The 23,522-nt window shown below is 45.0% G+C and overlaps 1 protein-coding gene across 2 annotated transcripts in view; it reads right to left on the bottom strand.

Annotated features, from left to right (window-relative positions):
- Positions 1-23,241, bottom strand: part of SOCS5 (suppressor of cytokine signaling 5) — a 47,952-nt gene extending 24,711 nt beyond the window's left edge. For both annotated transcript variants that reach the window (XM_073339136.1, XM_073339135.1), the window contains exon 1: positions 23,089-23,241. The gene's annotated coding sequence lies outside the window, so the exon portion shown is untranslated. The remainder of the gene's footprint in view (positions 1-23,088) is intronic.
- Between the last annotated feature and the right edge of the window lie 281 nt (positions 23,242-23,522).

The raw sequence follows: 23,522 nt of genomic DNA, 5'->3' as shown, positions 1-23,522 counted from the left end.
CTCCACCAGATTTTTTCCAAGGTTTGCTGGTGACATGTGGTGCCACCGGGCCTCCTCTCTGCATGAAAGCTGTTGAAGCCAGAGAGCTGGAGCTGCCTCTTGGATGGAGGTAGCAGCAAAAGCTGGGAGCTGCAGGGAGAGCCACTGCTTTTGCCGCTGCCTCTCCCCAAGGAACTAAAGCAGAAGCCCCTCCCTGCAGCTCCCAGCTGTTTGCCACTGCCTCTCCACGCAGAGCTAATACCTGGGAGCTGAAGGGAGGGGTCGTTAAGGGAAAGGCGGGGGGAGTGTGTCTGGATGTGTGTGACTCAAACTGTTGGGGGGGGCGGGGGAGGTGGACCATTAAATTGTGCACCCCCCACTCTCAGCAGGCACCTGCCAAAGACGACTGAAGCCCCTAGCCCCACCACCCCGCTGCAGGGCAGGAGCTCCCCAATTTTTAGCCTACCAGACTGTCGGGGGGGGGGGGGGGGGGCTTTTGGAGCCGCACTTTAACTGTAAAAGAGCTGCATGTGACTCACGAGCCACGGTTTGGACACCCCTGCTCCAGCTTGTTACCCCAAATAGAGTTAACCAGACATTAACTTAAACACACTGGATTAGATCAAACAAGTTTATTAACTACAAAGATTGAGATTTCAAGTGACTATAAGCAATTAGGCATAAAAGTCAGAAATGGTTACAAGAAAATACAGATAAAAATGCTTTCTGGTGCCTGTCTTAACAAACTATATTGGATTCAAAGCTAAGTTTCTCACCACATGCTTCCAACAGCATTACTAACTAAACTTTCAGTCAGGACCCACCCACTAGAGTCCAATGGCTGTTTCCTTTGTCTTCTCAGGTGTGGAGAATGAAATGGGCAGGGAGATAGGGGGTCTCTTGGGGTGTTTGTCCCCCTGGTTTATAGTTGCAGTTCCTCTTTGAAAAAAATTTCCAACCGAAAACCAAGAGATACAGGGTATGGTGGAGGAAGGAGACCTCATGCTGTTTATTTGCTAAGATGCAGATTTTTGTCCTTGCTCCCTTTATTGCTAAAGAACGGCTACTTGAGAGGCAATGGCCCATCAGCTTTGTTGACACCTGGCTGGGGCATCAACTTGTCCTTTGTCTTTGAGAAATTGGTTTAAGCCACTCCCCAGGTTTATTGGGAAACACACTTCAGTCATGATTTCAGCTTCTGTTAATAACTTTACACAATGTTGCTACATGCATTTTACCATGATAGTACCGATCAGCAAGTTATGAGTTTTCAAATTATGCCACACAAGGTTTGCTTTGTACAAAATTTATTACAATAGTGTACAGGGTGTGAATTCAGGGGTGCACTCCATCACAAGGGACAATACAGAATACATTCTAGGCGCACATACAAATGTGAGGTCAGGCTACCTATTAGTCACATCATCATGAAGAGACTGTACCTATTGTTGTTTGTTACTGGAGCCACACATTCATCCAAGGAGCCCAAATGGGGGGAGGGCAAGTGCCTTACAGTAGTCCTCATGACTCAAAGTCCATCAGATAAGTCATCCTCCATAAGCCCCTCTCCCAAAAGTGAAGGAGTAGAAACTGGTGTACAAGGTCCTATAAATTATTCCATAGGAGATACTGTCTGTACCTCTACAGGACCCCCTCACCAATTTTATGAGAGATTATGAAACCTGTAGTCTTAGTCTGGCCAGCAACAGAATAACATGCACCTGACTCCTGAGGAATATCCAAGGGGGCTGCCTGGTCAGATCTTTTGGCTTGACACTGATTAACCACTATCTCTGTCAATCTTGCTGAATACAAGTCCCTGTCTACCAGGGACAGAACCCCCTCAGACTCAGTTTCACTGAAAATAGATCCCTACTGGGGGTCTGTCCATACTTGTCCACCTATTAAGGCCACACAGTCTCATGCTTGCCATTCGCGTCTTCACTTGCTCAGCTGTGAACTGAAAAATACATACAATTTTTTTTTTAAATATAATCTGCCCTGTGTACTTAACCTCAAAGTATTTGAGAATTTATAAATATGCACATATTGCAGTCTCTGGGTGCATTTCCAAAGATAAAACAAATAATTAAAACTATCAGTTATAAGACGACATGCCTGCAATAGTAGGTAGTATTGCTGTTCTATCTGACCGCTCTTCTCCATTCAACTTCAAAAAGGGTAAGCAGCTCTCTCAAAAAACAAACAAACAAAAAAAAACAGTGATGAGCTTCAAGGCATGGTGAAAGATCGAAGTTCTTACTCTAGCAGCCCAACAAGAAAAGCAAATTCCAGAATTGGTGATCCTTCACCAGCTATCATGCAATCCCAAAAATTCAAATCAAGGGAATATCAACTGGCAAAGTAGTACAGACTGAGGTAACAGACTGAAGAAAAGCCAGGACCAGACCATACATGGCTGTATTGATTAAGAATAACTTGAACAACATACATAAGAACGACCATACTGGGTCAGACTAAAGCTCCATTTAGCCCAGTATCCTGTCTTCTGACAGTCGTCAATGCCAGGTGTCCCAGAGGGAATGAACAGGTAATCATCAAATGATCCATTCCCTGTCACTCATTCTCAGCTTCCGACACCATCTCTAGCTAGAGTATCATACATATTGTGTGTGTGTTTATATATATAGATGTTTCATGTGGCCTCTAAAGCTAAGTTTACAGCTCCCCTATTCTTAGCTAGCAGAAGCCTCAGAGTGGACTTTTAAAAGTCGACCCAAAAATAAAATACTTTGCAGTTATTTAAGCTATGGGCTGGACCAGTTTATTGACAACAGCTAGGTAAAAGTACTGGCAGGAAAGCAGAGACTACCATTACTTAGGAATTCTGGAGCAGCTGGGGATCCAGAGGAGTCCCTTGACTGCATATAAACCAAATGATTCAGTCTTTTTGAAAAAAAGATAATATTTTGAGAACTCTTTAGTAGAGTTTCAACTGTATACACTAAACAGGGTGGATTGTTTTAAAAGTCAAGATGATTTAAATCAGTGAACAGCCTAGATCTAAATCCATTTTAATCCACTTGTCCATTTGCATTTTAGTTATTTTCTAAAGAAAGCTGCATTCTCAATGGCTAATATAAAGCATAAAACAGGTTGAGTTACAACTAAACAGAGCCCTTCCACTAGATTGGTACATCTTTTTGCTACTTAAGGGGGTATGCTATAACTATATACATTTATTGAAGCAATTATACAGGTTAATATTTTCAGATTCTTAGTTGTACATTTTCAGTATGTTAGAAAATGGTCAAGAATATATTGCTTATTTACTAAATAATTAACTTTTTAGCCATGACTTGTGTCAAGCTGCATTATGATAACTGGAATTTAAACAAAACAGCATATAAAATATATTTTTATTAAAAACAAACAAACATTTTGGACACTTATCAAAACATGTTTCACATTTAAAATTAAAAGACTTATTAAACAGAGGGATTAACAGTAGTCAGTGAATTAAACTGATTATTTATGATCAGCGAGGGAAAGTTTTCAAATATGCCTAAGCAAAAGCTGGAACTTGAGTTCCTATTTGCCTAAGGCCATGTGTAAACTACAAACTTTGGCAGGCACATTTAGAATATTGCTCGTGCACACTTTGCTCCTTGCATCGGCAGGGTGCACACTCACCAGGAGTGCTTGTATTGATGCACAGTGTGATAGAATTATCCGTGCAGCTAGGGTTATCCCTGCAAGCAACTCACCACTGTCCAGTGCACTGTCTTTTGGGAACTTGTGGCAATACATGGTGGGGCAGAAACAAATCATGCAGGAGTGACAGATCAAGGTGTCAAATTCTCAGTATGCAACTTTCTCCATCCCGTGTCATCTGTATCCGATAATTTCGGCATCTTTTTAAAAAAATCCCACAAACCCATGCAGCCCCTCCACCCCACTGTCCATTATCTCTAGCAGAAGCGTGGAACCAGCACATTTCTGCACTACTGTCATAAGCATTGCAAGCACGCGGCATTCGAGCCTCTGGTATCTGCAGAACTGCATTAGCAGAGAACACAATGATTTTGTGTAGGACCTATTGCTGTGGGACATAGCACAAGCCAATTCAAGGTAGTTGGTGTGGAGCACCATGTCTGGGCCTGAGATACGAGCACTGACTGGTGGGATCACATTGTAAAGCAAGTTTGGGATGAGAAGTGGCTATAGAACTTTCAGATGTGTACGGTCACATTCCTATGTGCCGAGTTCACCCCAGACCTCCTGTACAGGCACACCAGAATGAAAGATGCCTGCAGAAGAGTATGGCCCACCAGAGGCAAGGGAAATGAGAAGGGAATTGCTTGGTTGTTGTAAAGCTATGTAGGGCAATGGCACTGAATACTGGCACCATTTTCCACAGGTAGTGATGATTAGAGCCAATATCTCACTTCTGACGGTAAAAAAGGCCCAGAGAGCATAGCTGCTGCTGGTGTTCTGAATCTGCCTGGGTCCATATGCCACTCGCCTGTTTTCTGCAATGGTGCCTGCCAAAGTTATCACAGACGGACATGGGAAATTGTCCTACTGTGAAGGAAAAAAAAATAAGGCTGCCAGCCCCAATGTCCTTTAAGAAAGAATTGCAGAGTACCTCCATGAATGTTTCATCAAGCTCTCAGAAGGGGATTCAAGGGACATCCCTAGGTACATAAACTGCTCCACATGTCCATCCCTGCCTAACTCTACAGGTGAATGAAAAACAGATATACACAAAGAGGTAGTTTCTCTACCTCTTCTAATCTAGAGAGTAAATTAAATGAAAAGACAATAACTGCATCCTGCTATGTTGGGGGTAAAATCAGTACATCATTGTAATGGGAAATATATTTACACTTACCCAGGGTTCCTTCCCCTGCACTGGGCTTGCTTGTGCTTGACTGACTGGACTGCAGTGGAGTCTCAAACAGATTCTGGCTCGCAGCATAGCTGAACCCATGGGCACATGTCCCCCATCCTCCTCGACCTTACTGTTCACACTAGTGGTCTGTCTCTTGGGCTCCTCAGAGGTATTCTTAGTGGTCTGAGGGTGGTGGTGCAGTCCCTAAGTATGGCATGCTGCTATTCATAAAAGCAGCAGGTCTGTGGCTTGACACAGGATTGACTGTCGGCCTCCCTAGTCTGCTACTATGCCTGCCACAGTTCCTTCGCTTTCATGTGACGCTGCTGCTCATCACTGTCATACCTCTTCTCCGGCAGCCCCCATGCAATCTGCTCACAGATGTCTGTACTTCTACAGCTGGTCCATAGCTGTGTTTGCACAGCCTCTTCTACCCTCAGGCCCAGGAGATCCAACATCTTGTCTTTACTCTGAGCCAGAGCACATCTGGACCATATGCCCAGCTGACCATGCTGGCTAGTTGCACATAACAATGGAAAGCTGCTAGGTGTGCTTGTCAAGCTGAACAATCGGGAAATGGCATTTCAAAAATTTGCAGGGCTCTAAAAGGCACACTTCTGGTCTTCGTGACCCCTGGGCAGCCAAGTTCACAATTTAATGACCAGAGCAGTCAGGGTCAGGCATTGTGGGACATCTGCTGAAGTACTGTTAGGGTCAACATAGGTAACGTCTCACGCATCCGATGAAGTGGGTATTCACCCACGAAAGCTTATGCTCCAATACGTCTGTTAGTCTACAAGGTGCCACAGGACTCTTTGCCGCTTTTATAGGAAACAGTGTCTACCCTTGCACTACATCAAGCATGGTCCAATGCCATTCGGGAAGACGGTGTTACTGCATCACCGTAACAGGGCACTTACATTGGTGGGGGACAAATTTTAAGCCTAGACACATGCACAACTAGCTCAACGCCAGGCAGCTTATATGAACCTGACTTTGTAGTGAAGACCTGGCCTAAGTCTCTTGAAAATGAGACCGTCTTTTAAGGGCTGATCTACACTATACAAAGTTAGGTTGGCTGAACTACACAGCCCAGGACTGAAAAATTTTACACTTCGTGCAACCTAATGAAGTGCTCCCGAGGGCATTCTGCACCAAAAAATAAAAATTCTGCACACATTTTAAAATTCTGCAAATTTTATTTGTCAAATAAACGTGGAGGCTCCAGCATGGCATTGGGGAGCACAGGCCATTGGCTGCACAGCGGTGGGAGATCACTGTGCAGCTCCCACCCACGACACAGACTCAGCTACAAGGCTGCACCCAACCCTGATACAGTGCAAGGACCAGGCCTGCCCCAGAAAACACCCCAGGGCCCTTCCCCTCCATGCCAGGTACACCAGCAAGGCAGGATCCAAGTGTGGAGGGGCTTAGTGTGTGTGGGGGGGATCCAGGTGTGGTGTGAGAGGGTTCCAGGTGGGGCAATCTGGGTGCAGGCAGCTCAGTGGGGGATCTGGGTGCGGGGGGGGAGGAGGAGGGGAAATCTGGACGCACAGGGACTTGTTGGGTTTTTTTGGGTGCAACAGTAATGGGACTCTGCGGGAGGGTCCAGGTGAAGGTGGCTGGGCTCAGCGGGGGGGGGGGGGGGGGGGTCTGGGTGTCGGGAGCTCAGTGGGGGGTCCAGATGCTAGAAGCATGGGGCTCAGTGGGGTGAGGATCCAGGTGCAGCTGGCTGGGGCTCAGTGGGGTGAGGATCTGGGTGCAGCTGGCTCATTGGGGTGGTGCAGGGAAAGTGGGACTCGGGGTGGGGTATGGGTGCAGGGGTGGTGAGGCTCAGCAGGAGGGTCTGGGTATGAGAGGGTCTGGATGCAAGGGGGTTGGGCAGATGGGGGAACAGCTGCCTTTACAGTGATCCCTCCACCTGCACCTGAGAACGATGGGTGCAGGAAGCATGGGGCGGGGGGGGGGAGGAGTTTGCAGAGCTTCCTACAGCTGGGGGAGAAATCTGGGGGTGGGTCTGACCCGGCCCCGGATGCCATGCAGAGGAAGAAGTCATCCTATCTTCCCGAGCCCAGCCCAGGGTAGGAGCCACCAAGCGGGTCTTCCCCAGTCCCCTGCCCCACAGTGATTTACCTCTCTGCCGGCTGCCCTGTGCACCCGAAACATACTGCTGGGGAGGGTCACACAACTGCTCTTGTGGCTTCCCTTTACTTCCCCTTCAGAAAGTCATTCTTCTGCAGGGAAGCAAAGAAATCCGCATTTGCTGTGGCACAATTCCCCCAGACGTAAATTAAGCCAACCTAAGCCCAGGTGTAGACACTACTAGGTCAATGGAAGAATTTGTCCATCAATCTAACCACTACCTCGAGGAGAGGTGGATTTATTACAGCAGTGGAAGAAAGCTGCAGCATTTCTAGATTATACATACCCAAAAGATACTTAGGCTGAACTATTGTGCCACATTTATAAAACTTGATCTCAAAAATTAGACTTGGAGTGGGCGGGGGGGGGGAAATCTTTCTTTATTCAGAAAAGCAACGTTTAATGTTAACTTAAAGAGTTTGCTAGAGGCTTATGGATTTAGCATATTGTTTATTTAAAGGTTTTAAGAGATTACAATAAGTTTAGGCCTTAATGTATTTTATATTAAATTCAGATTTTATAAAGGTTTATTTTTTTAAAAGAAGTTATGATTTAAAACAAAAAAATCTGATTTTTAAAATGTTATCCATTTTTATCCACCCTGAAACTAACAGGAATATGTAAAGCTACACAGAGTTTTAGACAGCTATTAAAGACACTACATACATTTTCTCACCGAGGTTTTCAAAAGTCTACATCATCTTATAACCATGAAGTTAGTGTGCCATTTCACATTTCCTGAAACTAAACTGCATGTTAAATTAGTTACCCGTTAGCATAGTCACTAAGCTTTAAAACCCAAATGTTAAAATTTCAGTATTGTAAAAAATTTACTAGTGTCCAGCTTTATACACCAGTGTACATAATTTTTCTCCATTTCACTCAGGTATCATCAACTAGTGTAGGTGGAAGATATGTGCAGTTGTCGCTATTAATTTATACAGCTGTCAAGTATTAAGAGTAAATTCCAGAAGGGACAGTGTACATTTACCAAACTTCAAAAAGGTAACATTTTAACAAGATATATCTCAAAACCTAAAGCGACCTGCCCAATAACCCAAGCCACAGAATTAGATAGCTTTAGGACAGTATTCAATTATTTATACTTTAAATCTCACCAGAAGGTTGGATGCTTTAAAATGCAGTTCTACATAAAGTAGCCATTTTAACTAGTCATATTTTTAATTTTTCAGATTAACAGGAGAATGACATGTTAGTCTGAAAGTTAATACTGCAGCATGGTACTGTTAGAGAAGTTACCATTATGCCTTTTCAGATAAGGTATACAAGTCAAAATGCTGCTTCTATTAAAATAGATATCCTTAAAAATTTATCCATTTGTTTTTATTTGAAAAGCTTATAGTCAATATACTACAGTGATCTGCCAGCAGAAAGTTATAAAAACTCCCATCAACGTCTAACACCATAACTTAACCCCACCCAAATTACACACACGTTCACCCACTGTGTCACACTTCAGTTTCCTGTACTAAGCAAGCTTTTTCCCCTCACATCTACCACCACCACAGGAACATACCTCCAAACCGAATGGGAGTTATGCATCCCAGTTAATAGAATCCTAGAAAAATGTAGGGCAGGGAGGAACCTCAGGAGGTCATCTTCTAGTCTATATGCTAAGATAGGATTAAGTATATCAGCACCATTTCTGATAGATATTTATATAACCTGTTCTTAAAAGCCTCCCAGGAGGAGGCTTCCACAGCCTCCCTAAGTAATCTGTTCTAGTGCTTAACTATTACTATAGTTAGAAAACTTTTTTTAAAATATACAACCGAGATCTCCCTTGCTGCAAACTGAGATGATTAACTCTTATCTTACCTTCAATGGACATGAAGAACAATTGATCACTGTCCTCTTTATAACAATTTTCACATATTTGAAGAAATATGTCCAACCTGAGCCCTCTCTTGATTAAATAAGCCAAATTCTTTCAGCCTCTCCTCAAAGGCCATGTTTTCCAAACCTCTTGCTGCTCTTCTATGGAGTTTTCCAATTCTTCACATCCTTCTCAAAGTGTGGTGCCCAAATCTGGATAAAGTACTCCAATTGAGGCCTCCTCAGTGCCAAATAGAGAGGGATAATTACCTCCCATGTCTTACATAAAATGTGCATACAATCGCAGATGGACTCTTTTGTGTGTAACAGTATCAAACTGTTGACCCCTTCAATTTGTGAGCCACTACAACCTCCAGCCTTTTCTGCCTAGCCAGTTATTTCCCTCTTTTGTATTTGTGGATTTGATTTTTCCCTCCTAAGTAAAGAGCTTTGCACACATTTTTATTAAATTTCATTTTATTGATTTCAGACAAATTCTCCAATTTATCCAGAGCACCTGGAATTCTAATCCTGTCCCCCAGAATGCTTGCAACCCCTCCCAGCTTGGTGTCACCTGCACGTTGTTTTTGTTTATTTGATTGTTTTGTTTTAAGTATGCAGTCCACTCCACCATCCTAATCATTAATGAAAACATGGAATAGTACCAGACATAGGACAGACCTGTGCAGGATCTTACTTGATACAGACTCACTTTGACAGTGAACCACTGATGATTAGTCTTTGAGAACAATCAGTGCATGCCAATATCACTTAAAATATTTAGAAAGGATGTACTTCACACTATCCAACAAACAGGACACATGGCCTAGTTGAGGCCTCTAGGCAATAGTAATTCTAAGTAATAAAAAAAATAAGAAAAAGTCATCTTTCCTTTAGAGACTGACCTTTGTGGAGAGAGACACCAAGCATAGCACTGGGGAGGAGGGAGGGTGAAGCAGAAGCATGTATTATTCATAACACTATGACAATTTGGATATGAAGTCGTTAATCCTAGTACAATTAATGAAGGTTTTTATGAGTTTATGACCAAGCTGTGTGTCAAGAATTGTTTTGATCATTCTCCAAAATTACTTATCAGACATACGAACTTAAATGATTCCAAGCTTTCCAGTGGAAAAAAATAGAACTTCTAGATTTGATACTTCTCTCTGCTACCTGGAAAATCATATTTTATATATATATAACAAACAAAAACAAACAGTAAACATCACCAGTTTAATAATTAAATGGAAGACCAAAACTTAAATACATTTGCGTATAGCCTGGTCTACACTAGAAGATTAGGTTGAGCCAGTTACATTGCTCAGGGGAGTAAAACAATCTACACCCAAGTGACATAGTTAAGCTGACCTAAATCCTCGTGTAGGCAGCACAAGGTTGACAGAAGAATTCTTCAGTCAACTAGCTACTGCCTTTCAGGGAGGTAAATTACCAATGGCAAAGACAGCATCTACTCTGAAGCGCTATAGTGGTGCAGCAGCACCACTGTAGCATTTTAAGGGCAGAAAAGCCCTCTGTTTTATGTGAAAGCTACATGACATCAACTAAGCCCTGGTCTACATTAGGACGTTAGGTCGAATTTAGCAGCGTTAAATTGATGTAAACCTGCACCCGTCCACACGATGAAGCCCTTTATTTCGACTTAAAGGGCTCTTAAAATCGATTTCCTTACTCCACCCCTGACAAGTGGATTAGTGCTTAAATCGGCCTTGCCGGGTCGAATTTGGGGTACTGTGGACACAATTCGACGGTATTGGCCTCCGGAAGCTATCCCAGAGTGCTCCATTGTGACTGCTCTGGACAGCACTCTCAACTCAGATGCACTGGCCAGGTAGACAGGAAGAGAACCGCAAACTTTTGAATCTCATTTCCTGTTTGGCCAGCATGACAAGCTGCAGGTGACCATGCAGAGCTCATCAGCAGAGGTGACCATGATGGAGTCCCAGAATCGCAAAAGAGCTCCAGCATGGACTGAACAGGAGATACAGGATCTGATCGCTGTTTGGGGAGAGGAATCCGTGCTATCAGAACTCCGTTCTAGTTTTCGAAATGCCAAAACCTTTGTCAAAATCTCCCAGGGCATGAAGGACAGAGGCCAGAACAGGGACCCGAAGCAGTGCCGCGTGAAACTGAAGGAGCTGAGGCAAGCCTACCAGAAAACCAGAGAGGCGAACGGCCGCTCCAGGTCAGAGCCCCAAACATGCCACTTCTATGATGAGCTGCATGCCATTTTAGGGGGTTCAGCCACCACTACCCCAGCCATGTTGTTTGACTCCTGCAATGGAGATGGAGGCAACACGGAAGCAGGTTTTGGGGATGAAGAAGAGGATGATGATGATGAGGTTGTAGATAGCTCACAGCAAGCAAATGGAGAAACTGGTTTTCCCGACAGCCAGGAACTGTTTCTCACCCTGGAACTGGAGCCAGTACCACCCAAACCCACCCAGGCTGCCTCCTGGACCCGGTAGGCAGAGAAGGGACCTCCAGTGAGTGTACCTTTTAAAATACTATACATGGTTTAAAAGCAAGCATGTGAAAGGATTAATTTGCCCTGGCATTCGCGGCTCTCCTGGATGTACTCCCAAAGCCTTTGCAAAAGGTTTCTAGGGAGGGCAGCCTTATTGCGTCCTCCATGGTAGGACACTTTACCACTCCAGGCCAGTAACACGTACTCGGGAATCATTGTACAACAAAGCATTGCAGTGTATGTTTGCTGGCGTTCAAACAACATCCCTTCTTCATCTCTCTGTGTTATCCTCAGGAGAGAGGGATATCATTCAGGGTCACCTGGAGTTGAAATAGGGTGCTTTTCTTCAGGGGACACTCAGAGGAGCCCGTTCCTGCAGGGCTGTTTGCCTGTGGCTGAACAGAAATGTTCCCCGCTGTTAGCCACAGGGAGGGGGGAGGCAAAATGTGACCTTGTAATGAAAGCACATGTGCTATGTACGTAATGTTAACAGCAAAATGTGTCTTTTTAAATACCGCTGTCCCTTTTTTTTCCTCCACCAGCTGCATGTGTTTCAATGATCACAGGATCTTCTCCTTCCCAGAGGCTAGTGAAGATTAGGAAAAAAAAACAAAAAAACGCACTCGCGATGAAATGTTCTCTGAGCTCATGCTGTCCTCCCACACTGACAGAGCACAGACGAATGCGTGGAGGCAAATAATATCAGAGTGCAGGAAAACACAAAATGACCAGGAGGAGAGATGGTGGGCTGAAGAGAGGGCTGAAGCTCAAATGTGGCAGCAGCATGATGAGAGGAGGCAGGATTCAATGCTGAGGCTGCTGGAGGATCAAACCAGTATGCTCCAGTGTATGGTTCAGCTGCAGGAAAGGCAGCTGGAGCACAGACTGCCACTACAGCCCCTGTGTAACCAACTGCCCTCCTCCCAAAGTTCCTTAGCCTCCACACCCAGACGCCCAAGAACGCAGTGGGGGGGCCTCCGGCCAACCAGCCACTCCACCACAGAGGATTGCCCAAAAAACCCAGAAGGCTGGCATTCAATAAATTTTAAAGTTGTAAACTTTTAAAGTGCTGTGTGGCATTTTCCTTCCCTCTTCCACCACCCCTCCTGGGCTACCTTGGTAGTCATCCCCCTATTTGTGTGATGAACGAATAAAGAATGCATGAATGTGAAGCAACAATGACTTTATTGCCTCTGCAAGCGGTGATCGAAGGGAGAAGGGGAGGGTGGTTAGCTTACAGGAAAGTAGAGTGAATCAAGGGGCGGGGGGTTTCATCAAGGAGAAACAAAGAACTTTTATACCGTAGCCTGGCCAGTCATGAAACTGGTTTTCAAAGCTTCTCTGATGCGTACCGCGCCCTCCTGTGCTCTTCTAAACGCCCTGGTGTCTGGCTGTGCGTAACCAGCAGCCAGGCGATTTGCCTCAACCTCCCACCCCGCCATAAACGTCTCCACCTTACTGCTTGCTGTGTGCTCCACAATATCTGTGAGAGTAATAACAGTGGGAATATTGGTTTCGCTGAGGTCTAAGCGAGTCAGTAAACTGCACCAGCGCGCCTTTAAACATCCAAATGCACATTCTACCACCATTCTGCACTTGCTCAGCCTGTAGTTGAACAGCTCCTGACTACTGTCCAGGCTGCCTGCGTACGGCTTCATGAGCCATGGCATTAAGGGGTAGGCTGGGTCCCCAAGGATAACTGTAGGCATTTCAACATCCCCAACAGTTATTTTCTGGTCTGGGAATAAAGTCCCTTCCTGCAGCTTTTGAAACAGACCAGAGTTCCTGAAGATGCGAGCGTCATGTACCTTTCCCGGCCATCCCACGTTGGTTCATCCTTGTGATCCACCAGAGCTTGCAGCACTATTGAAAAGTACCCCTTGCGGTTTATGTACTCGCCGGCTTGGTGCTCCGGTGCCAAGATAGAGATATGGGTTCCATCTATGGCCCCACCACAGTTAGGGAATCCCATTGCAGCAAAGCCATCCACTATGACCTGCACATTTCCCAGGGTCACTACCCTTGATATCAGCAGATCTTTGATTGCGTGGGCTACTTGCATCACAGCAGCCCCCACAGTAGATTTGCCCACTCCAAATTGATTCCCAACTGACCGGTAACTGTCTGGCGTTGCAAACTTCCACAGGGCTATCGCCACTCGCTTCTCAACTGTGAGGGCTGCTCTCATCTTGGAATTCATGCGCTTCAGGACAGGGGAAAGCAAGTCACAGTTCCATGAAAGTGCCCTTATGCATGCAAAAGTTTTGCAGCCACTGGGAATTGTCCCAGACCTGCAACACTATGCGGTCCCACCAGTCTGTGCTTGTTTCCCGAGCCCAGAATCGGCGTTCCACAGCATGAACCTGCCCCATTAGCACCATGATGCATGCATTGGCAGGGCCCATGCTTTCAGAGAAATCTGTGTCCATGTCCTGATCACTCACGTGACCACGCTGACGTCGTCTCCTCGCCCGGTATCGCTCTGCCAGGTTCTGGTGCTGCATATACTGCTGGATAATGCGTGTAATGTTTAATTGCCAAAGTGAGCTGAGCAGCCTCCATGCTTGCCTTGGTATGGCGTCCGCACAGAAAAAAGGTGCGGAACGATTGTCTGCCGTTGCTCTTACGGAGGGAGGGGCGACTGATGACATGGCTTACAGGGTTGGCTTACAGGAAATTAAAATCAACAAAGGGGGTGGCTTTACATCAAGGAGTATTTCAGGCAGGACTTCACGGAGGGTTCCAATAAGAAATGGTGCACCTAAGTAATTGTTCTTATTGGAACAAGCAGGTTGGTCTGGCCTCTGATTGATACATGGCTAGATTTACCTCGCTGCACCTTCTCTGTGAGTGACTACAGAGTGACCTAGAGGAATGAGTTCCCTAGATGGGGAAGAGGGGGAAGCAAATGAGTACAAAACAAATCTGGTCTATTTCTTGTTTTGATCCACTCCATCTATCTTTTACATCTTTGGCTGGCAGCAGACGGTGCAGAAGGACTGCAAGCCATCCACATCTCATGGCTGCTCGGCAGAAGACGGTGCAGTAGGACTGCTAGCCATCCTCATCTCTTGCCTGCCTGGCAGAAGATGATACAGTAGGACTGCTAGCAATCCGTATCGCCTGCCCGCTCACCATAAGATGGTTCAATAGGACTGACTGCAGGTCTAAAGAGAATGACCTGGTCCAGTCACTCCAAATTTAGTTCCTGTGCACGTCTGCCCAGGCGCTCCTGACCGATGTAGCCAGGAGCACCTCGGACATGACGATGACGGCTACCAGTCGTACTGTACTGTCTGCTGCCACAAGGCAATGGGTTGATGCTGCTGTGTAGCAATGCAGTACCGCGTCTGCCAGCACCCAGGAGACATACGGTGACGGTTACCTGAGCGGGCTCCATGCTTGCCGTGGTATGGCGTCTACACAGGTAACTCAGGAAAAAAGGCGCGAAACGATTGTCTGCCCTTGCTTTCATGGAGGGAGGGAACGGGGGCCTGATCATATGCACCCAGAACCACCCGCAACAATGTTTTAGCCCCATCAGGCATTGGGATCTCAACCCAGAATTCCAATGGGCAGCGGAGACTGCGGGAACTGTGGGATAGCTACCCACGGTGCAACACTCCGGAAGTCGACTCTAGCCTCGGTACTGTGGAAGCACTCCGCCGAGTTAATGCACTTAGAGCATTTTCTGTGGGGACACACACACTCGAATATATAAAACCGATTTCTAAAAAACCGACTTCTATAAATTCGACCTAATTTCGTAGTGTAGACATACCCTAAGACACAGACAAAAGCTTCAGAGACTTCAACTAGTTAAGTAGCTAAGTACCAGGGCATGATGGACAGAGGTAGCAAGATTTATGGCTTTCTTTTAATAGGATTGCATCATTCACAGTAAACTACCCTCATACTCATTTTCCTAGTCTTTTGACTAGGGATATATAAAATATGAATCTTACATAAAATCTAAATAGAATGTATGAGTTCAGAAAAATGAACTATAACACTGTGGACTATTCACAGGTTAAAGCAGGGGTAGTCATTTTTTGTCAAGGTCCAAATTTCTTGGTCAAGATACAGTCAAGGTCCAGACTCTGGAGAAGCATTTTTCACACCGCAATAATGATAAGTAAATAAAAGACTTTGCAGTCTGTTCAAAAGCATCTGGCAGTCTGGATTTGGCCCACAGTCCACCTATTGACTACTCCTGAGTTAAAGGAACATAGCAACAACTATACCTCGCCAGATTAATGGTCATCTACATCCTGTTTCCAAAAGTGAGACGCAGCAGCGTTTCAGAGGAAGGTGAAAATACCCATAATGAATAGTTATGCAGGAACTTGTAAATAGGGAATGGTTTCTTCCTAATCCCGTCCCCCACCCCAATCAGCTCTTCTTAGCTGTGCTTGTAGCCATTTGATGGCTGTAACAGTGAAACCCTAGGTAACCCTCCAGGGACTGGAACAGTCACGTATCCAATGTCATCAGGTGTACGAAGCTATGGCAAGCAGTTGTACACTACAAGATATGCCAAGAGGCTAAACTACTACTGCAATTCTGAAAACAAACAAATACAAAAACAGATTTAAGACATTTAGACCAGTTAGAAAATACTGAGAACTTGTTTATGTACACTTAATGAATATTCTAGCACACAATTTTAAGTGTAAACAAGCAAAAGATCATTTCTAACCTGTTTACATCAATATTTTATACAACAGTGCTCACGAAAGAATTCCAAAATAGCGTGTGCGTGTATATTTATATACATCTCTTAGCCCTACTGTCATTAGTGTTGGCAATACTTAAGTTGGGGGCTATGCAAATGAAGCATCAACTATCCATCCAAGTTTATGATTTCAGAATCCACAAAGTTTTTTCCCCAATTTTAAATTCATTTTGTTTTCAAGGCAGGTTAATAGTGTTTGTCTGTCTCAGACAGAGATAGACACACCCTCTACTAAGAAGAGAGGCGGGAGAACTCAAACCTAGTTCCTACATTTAAGGAAAAACAAAAACAAATGCCTAGTATTTATGTTTAAACATGCTTGATTAGGGCCTGTTTGTGCCAGCCTTATGTTGAGTAGTGCCTTGCCACCACAAGAAGTCTCACTGATTTCAATACACTGCATTTCAATGGTACTATTTGTGGTGTTAAAATCTTCCTCAGTGTAAGAGTGGCAAAATCTGACCCTTAAAGTGTTAGTTTAACTGAAATATGGAATTTTGATTATCAAAGCTTCATCAGCCAGAGGCTATTAAAAGTAAGTTCTTCACAGAACTAAGCTTATTTCTGGTAATTTTTGCAAACTGTACTTCTTACTCCTGGGGGGCATTCTGCACCAAAAAATTAAAAATTCAGCACACAATATTTTAAAAAGTCTGCAAATTGTATTTGTCAAAACACCACTACATAATCACACCAGTTTCAATTACTTTGGTAACTTATTTCAAAATACCTGTCGGCAAGTATGTCTGTAACAATACAGACGAACAAGAATTCCCCCAGAAGTAGAGAGTTAAAGAAACCCCTATGACAACCCAGTTCCTGTTCCTCTGCCTCCATGCCCCCCGCAGAGCCCAACCTGGGGGCTAGACACCCAGAACCTAGCCATGCCACCGCCCCCAGCTAACACACCCAAATCCCCTCCCGCCCAGAGCCTAGCTGCAGGGTCCCCCCAAGCCCAGATGACCACACCTCTTCACCCCCCCAGACCCCCTTACTTTCCCAGATAACAGCACCCACTCCCCCTTAGCCCAGACACCTGTACCCCTGCCCCCAGAGCCCAACTGTGGGGTGAGTCCAGCCCAGACACCCATCCCTCCCCGACAGAGCCCAGCTTTGCCCCCCCCAGCTCAGACACCTGCCCCCCCCCCCCAGAGCCCAGCCACACGCTCCCCCTTGCCCAGATACCCACTCCACTACCCCTCAGAGCCCAGGGATCCTGAGGGAGAAACAGTCTGATGCTGGATCTCAGGCTTGTATAGTTTCCTGCGCGTTGCTGTCTCCTTCCCTTAGGGCATGCGGGGAACTGCAGCTGCCAGGAATCCTCTAGTTCTATCCCATTCCCAGGGCAGTGTCTTCTATGTGTGAGCTGGGCTCTGCAGGGTCCAGAGGCCCCTAGTGGCAGCCAATTGGGGGTGTGTGGAAATTCTACATGCACATTAATTTCTGCAAAATTCTGCATTGCACAGTGGTGCAGAATTCCCCCAGGAGTAACTTCTACTCAGCATTACTGACTATATGAAGTGATATTACAGCAACTTCTAGAAAGTTAAGTCATTTCATCCAGAGAGGCTATTGTTACTGTATATGTGTTGCAATACCAAAGCATAATGGAGCAAGCTGAGGATAATTTTATAGATTTGTTTAGAAACTTTGGCCAAAGATATATGGCTGAAACTTTGAGCCACATTCTGATAAATGAACAATGGTATGCAACTCCCATTACCCTTCATTTCAAAGAACCTAAATGTTGTTGCTCATGTCACTTTGTTTCCTAAACTGTAAGCTCTGTGGGGCAGGAGCCAGGCCTTCTAGGTGTCTGAACAGTGCCTAGTATGAGTGGGGCCTCTGGGCATTACTGTAACATTTAGTGATATAAATACTTCTATTCATGGTAACATTGCATCCATTAAGTTTCCGTCCCCAAATCAACATTTCTTTGGCACCTACGATGAGCAAGAATTTAGAATACCTAGTAACTAAAGCCTCCAAAGGTTTTGTGATCACAGATGTCATATCTCATGTTTTCAATATATTTGTCCAATGAAACTCAGAGGTACTGGGTAGTTTTCAGGGAAATCCTCTTTTTTTAAATTCAGTTTTTCAGCTGGAATAGAACATTGTGGGTATAATTTTCCAACAGTCACAGAATTTCAGCAGCTCAGTCTGTTAGACCCCAGAATCTGTTCTTTGCACTCTGCTTTGGACTGACACAGAAGGCATCCAGAAACTACAGAGAGATTGACATGCAACACTCTACCTTCCAGCCTTTGATGATATCAGAAAGCACATAACACCATTGCATCAAGACCCACCTAGGTTACCACTGAAATTTTGGGTTCATTTCAATGTCCTGATGTTTATCTATAAACTCCTGAATGGGCCTTAGGGCCTGGTTAACCTGGAGGCTGTTACTCTTTACTCAGGCTATATCTTACTTCTGTGGGAATTCTGCGTCATTGCATGTACACAGAATTCATGGCCCATGCAGATTTCTGTGCTTCCCCGCAGAAAAAATGACTTCTAAAGGGAAAGCAAAGTGAAGTCGCAAGAGCGGTCACGTACCCCCTTCCTGGCAGTGCAGCAGGTCAGTTTGGGCACCCAGAGCAGCTGGTAGAAATGTAAATCACCATGGGGGATGAGAAGAGAGAGACACTCTGTCCCTCTTGCTCACTATTGCAGCATGCTTGGCATGGAGGAGGCAGGGCTCTGGGGTGTTTCTGAAGAGGTAGGCACAGGGCAGGCTCTGTTCCCTCAGGTGGAGGAGACTGTAGCCACCTGCCTGCTCAGTGAATTGTTCCCATTGTTCTTAGTGAATTCCCCCAGGAGTATAAAAGAGGTGTAAAAATGTTAAGGCTCCTTTACATTGCCAGAGCGGCGTAAAGGACAGTATGGTCTTAGTAATGCTTATGGTGCTTTAGTGATTAGAACAGGTCTAAATTTTTGGATTGAAAAAATTTCCTATCAAAATGTGCTCCGTGAACTATTTGCTATTGACCTTTCTGGAGACGGTCAGTAGCCAGTATAAATTTGAGAGTTTGAGTCCCCAGCCCTCAGTTGCTCCTCACTTTCCTATGATGTAACACTGAGCATATGGCTGCATATATTTGTTGACTAATAACTAGAAATAAAGGGTCAAACCTAGCTCCCATTCACTATTAGGCAGAAGGGGTTTGGTGATTTCCCCCAATGCTCCCCACTCCAATTCACCATCCATTGTATTGTAGTTTAAGTAAATTACCAAAATAATTGAAATCAGCTTGATTATACTGCATTATTTTCACATTAAAAATATGCAGAATTTTGCAGAATTTTTAATTTTGAGGGGCAGAATTCCACTAGGAGTAACATCTACCCTTAAAACACTACAGCGGTACAGCTGCAGCACCACAGTGTAACAGCTCTCTGCAGCCAAAGCCACCTCCCCAAGAAGCATTAATTAGGTTGACAGAAGAATTCTTCCACTGACATTAGCACAGTCTACACCAGGGGTTAGGTCTGCTTAAGTATGTCACTCAGCCGTGTGCATTTTTCACACAGCTAAGTAATGTAACTGGATCAACTTAACTTTTTAGTGTAAACCTGGCTTGAACATGGATGCTACAGCTGGAAGAGCTCAGGCTCAAAATGAGAGGAATAGGACATTTCTCAGTGGAAAGTCCTCATCTGCACAATTCACTGTCACAGGAGATCAGATGAGCCACACTTTAAGAACTCACTCTTTCTATGGGGCCTTTAAACAATTTTAATCAGGGAAACTTTAAGACAGTTATCTTGGTGGACTGCAGAATATGCCAGAAGTCAAATTCAGGAGAGAACTTGGGAGTCTCTCCTACTGGAGAAGACCGATTGCATTTTGTAGATATGATCTACTATATGGCTATTGTATGGCAACACATCCCCAACATCCCTCCCCACTGCTGACTTATGAAAGGACATTCCCTTCTCCTTCCACTCCTGGGGGATTTCTGCAGCACTGCGCAAGGCAGAATTTCCGCCCCTCCTCCCCCCACCCCAAAATGGGCTACAGTGCTGCTGGCCACCACTAGGGGCCACTGGACCAGGCAGAGGCCAGCGCACAAATAGCAGACTAGGGTCGGGGGAGGTGGAGGAAACTGGAGGGTTCCCAGCAGCTGCATATCCCAGCATGCCCTGAAGGAAGGAAGGAGGCAGCTGTGCAAAGGAAACTCCATGCAAGCTTGGGACTCATCATGAGGCTGTTTCTCCCTCTAGATCCCTGGGCTCTGGGGGGGTAGAGAATGTGAGTGTCTGGGCTGGGGAGAGGGGCCCACAGCTGGCCTATAGGGAGTGAGAGTCTGGCCTGGGAAGACCCCACAGACGGGCTCTGGGGGGGAGGGGAGAGGTGTGTCTTTGTCTGTCCCCCTACCCCCGCTGGGCTCAGTGTGAGAGGAGGCAGAGAAACAGGAACTGGGTTGTCGTAGGGGTTTCTTTAACTCTCTACTCCGGTGTGTATGTGTGTGTGTGTGTGTGGGGGGGGGTTACAAACATACTTGCCGATTGGTATTTTGAAATAAATTACTAAGATAATTGACAGATTTCAGAGTAGTAGCCGTGTTAGTCTGTATTTGCAAAAAGAAAAGGAGTACTTGTGGCACCTTCGAGACTAACAAATTTATTTGAGCTTAAGCTTTCGTGAGCTACAGCTCACTTCATCGGATGCATCCTTTCCTTTTTGCAAGAGAATTGAAACTAGTATTATTATATAGTGTTATTTTGACAATAAAATTTGCAGAATTTTGCAGAATTTTTAGGCGCAGAATGCCCCCAGGAGTATCCTTCTAACAAGAAGTTGTTCAACTCAGAAATTTTGATGGCTGTAAGTTACTAGAGCAAGGTTGTGTGAAAACATATTGTAGGGACAGAAAAAAAAAAATAAAAAAAGGCCAGAAGGCTCTTTTTGCTTGATCAAGTACTATATCTTGATGCAAGGTCCTTATACTTCACTGTAACTAATTTTATACGAAAGGAAAGTGTTAACCATAGTACTGATTATGAAACCTCTTGATATATTTAAAAAAAAAAACAAACCCACACTACACACACAAGTTCTGAGGTTATTTTAAGAGATGGTTTAAAAACCTCATCCTGCAAGGAGTTTCATGCTAGTATATTCCTGTGCCCAGGCAGATTTCATTCCAGGTTCGGGTCCCAAGTATATTTTTGAGCATTTAAATAAACAATGAAATAGTGACATCTGAATCACTCCTTTCCTAAAGGCTGAAGACAAATTGGAAAAATGTTTCTCAATACATAAAAAGAAGAGAATTCCAACCTTAAGATGTATCTGATTAGTGAAGTTAAAAAAACAAAAACAAAACACCACACAAACTGTTAGCATTTGAAATGTACGATTTACAATAATCTAGTGAAATACTGTATTATATGTAACTGTGGGTTTTATAGGAAGAATGTCAGAAATACACAGAAGTGCCTTGAAATGTAGTTAACTTGTCTTGTAGAGTTTAAATTAAAAATGCCAACTTTAAAGAAGAAATTAACAAAGGCTGTCTTTAACTATGATTAAATATCAATTCAAGAACAGTAGAGAATATTAACATAAATTTTATGGGCTTTGCAGTACTGTGATAAACCTTAAAAGTAGAAAATGGCACTTTGTTCTTAGCCTTATGTATTACATTCAAAAGTCATGAAAAAGCTCACAGGATTTTCACTTCTCTTTTCACTATTCAGAGCACATCCCTAGCTCACCATTCTTCTGGCTTCCATGGATCAACTTAAAACAAGACCAAGCCATCTGTGCAATTTTTCAGGGTCTTATTTATTAATATTTAAAATGAAGTTACATAAATACAAGATTACTATTAAATAAGTTACTTTCTATTCAAATCATCTACCATTAAAACAGTTATTTAATCTATAGGTTTACAATTTCCTTCAAAGGCTACATATCATATTAAAAAATGCAATGAGCAGATGAAAAGAGCAGCCTTCTGCAGTTAAGTGAATGATGGGATGAAACTGCCCACACCTTGACTGTTATATGGTATGAATATATATAAATGATCAGATGAAACACAAAACCCTGAAATAAATATGGACATCGCAGATACAAATGTACACCATAGGAGCAAGCTATTGTGGGTCAGTGCAAGTATTAAATTACAAAAGCTTGTGACAGCAGAAACAGAGCTATGCATTACCTCTTTAATTCCAAGGAAGTATTCATAATAATGCACACATAAATCAGCTTTTCAAAATTTCTCTCATCCACATGCCTGGGGCAAGTAAACCATCTTTTTTCCCCATTATAACCATTCGCGCAAGTAGATAGTAAACATCTGAGACACAATTTTGCAAAGCTAATATATGTGTATATATTACATACAGACATGTATATAAAATTTCTAAAATACCATCAATAACCTGTATTAGCTTCTGAATTATGCTAAATCTAACTATATGGTATTAGCAAGTCAATTTTCCCTTTCTACCTAGACATTTAAAATTTGACATACTGTATATGATTCTTGTCTGACTTAGTTTGTGGGTTAATTTGAAAGTTAAAGACAGGAGAAGATCTGCTCTGACTTTTTGGTGGAAGTGTCAATTCCGAGTTTGCCCACCTCCGCAAAAGTGGCCACTCTCTAAACTATAAAATTTTCCAGCAGGCCCCTCTTCCTCCAGCAGACGCCGCAAGCCAGGTACCCTTCCCATCAGCGCCGGGCTCTAAGGGCACCCCCAGATCTGCTCGCCCTGCAGCAACCCCTCCGCGCACGGACGGGGCTGGGCACTGTACCTGGCAGTGGAGCTTGACCCCACGCAACCCTCCAGCCCCTTTGCCCCCATCCTTCCCCCACCCCGCTCCCCTCGGCTTTCGCTGATCGCGGGCGGAAGGGAGACGGCAGCCGCGGTTGCTCCCCGCCTCCCCTTGGGGGAGCGGGCCTCCGACAGGCCGAGGCGAGCGAGCCCGCGGGGGGCGGGTCGCCTCTCGGCGGCCGGGAGCGGAGCAGGCCCCCCCCCCAGTGCCCCGCTCCTCAGGCGGGGGAGCCCGAGCCCCAGCCGGGAGACTCCTACCGTTCAGCTGCGGCGGGGCCGGCGCATCTCAGCCCCGTCCCGGCTCCTCCCGGGGCCCCAGCATCATCTGCTCCCGGGCCCAGCCGGCTCCCGCTGCCTCGCAAGGACGGCGCACCCCAGCCAGAACCCCCACCGAATGGAAAATAGCTCCCCGGGCCCAGGGGCGGAGAAGGATGGGGGAGTGACAAGGACACAACCAATCACAGGGGACCTGTACCTTCATAGGCCCAATAGGAACAGTACAGGCATCGAGGTGGGGCCACATCCAGCCTATAGGAGCTCTGCTTTCGTACTGGCCCCGCTAGAACCGCTCTAGCGACCCTCCGTTGACTGCCATCTTGGATTCAGGCAGATTGCCCAGTCCTGGAGTGGTCTTGTCAGCGGCCATTTTGGATTCGGGCAATAAACCCAGCCAAAGGGATTGATCACGTGGG

The sequence above is a fragment of the Lepidochelys kempii genome, chromosome 3 (genome assembly GCF_965140265.1).
Source record: "Lepidochelys kempii isolate rLepKem1 chromosome 3, rLepKem1.hap2, whole genome shotgun sequence".
In the NCBI taxonomy this organism is placed as follows: Eukaryota; Metazoa; Chordata; order Testudines; family Cheloniidae; genus Lepidochelys; species Lepidochelys kempii.
Note: the sequence above shows the minus strand (reverse complement) of the source record. Positions and strands in the feature narration are given on the sequence as shown.